This window comes from Eurypyga helias, unplaced genomic scaffold (genome assembly GCF_000690775.1).
Source record: "Eurypyga helias isolate BGI_N326 unplaced genomic scaffold, ASM69077v1 scaffold1932, whole genome shotgun sequence".
Classification (NCBI taxonomy): Eukaryota; Metazoa; Chordata; class Aves; order Eurypygiformes; family Eurypygidae; genus Eurypyga; species Eurypyga helias.
In genome coordinates this window covers 12,945-13,542 of record NW_010236390.1, presented here as the reverse complement: position 1 = coordinate 13,542, position 598 = coordinate 12,945, and the positions used below count along the sequence as shown (strand labels likewise).

Below are 598 nucleotides of genomic sequence, written 5' to 3'. Positions count from 1 at the left end.
ATTCCTGCTATACTTTTCAAGATTACAGAATTTAATAAGTGTGAGTGATTAAAAAGTTAGTGATTTATGGTTCCTTCAGTCATCCATCAGTACATTCAGAGTAGCTCTATGTAAAATTATGTCTTACATCAGGAAGAAATGTCCCTGTATTGATTGTTAACCTTATAAAAGATCAGTTGTTAAACTTTGCACAGGAGCTCTGCTGGTGAACATTTTCTCTAAAATCAACAAATATAAAAGTTCAGTCTTTCATGCTGAAAATGCTTTGAAAGTGCTGAAAGGTGAAGGTGTCCCTTACTGAAGGTGTCCCTGCCCATGGCAGGTGGGTTGGAACTAGATGAACTTTAAGGTCCCTTCCAACCCAAACCATTCTGTGGTTCTGTGAAATGATACACTTGCTCATCACATGCCAACCAATCCACAGTTAGGTCTTGAGTAGCAAGAGTCTGAGCCAGAGCCCGAGAGTGATTTCAATAAAGCCAGAGAGTGATTTCAGTAGAGTCAGAGCCAGCACGCCTGCAAGAGAGATCACACCAGAGCCCATGCGAGAGAGTGACAGGGGAAGTTAGTTCATTATCAGTTGGCTAACATTGGACCC

General features: G+C 41.3%; 1 protein-coding gene across 1 annotated transcript in view; it reads left to right on the top strand.

Moving 5' to 3' along the window:
• Positions 1-598, top strand: part of LOC104506175 (phosphatidylinositol 3-kinase catalytic subunit type 3-like) — a gene marked incomplete at both ends in the record, with an annotated part of 14,853 nt that overhangs the window by 1,840 nt on the left and 12,415 nt on the right. The window lies entirely within an intron of this gene.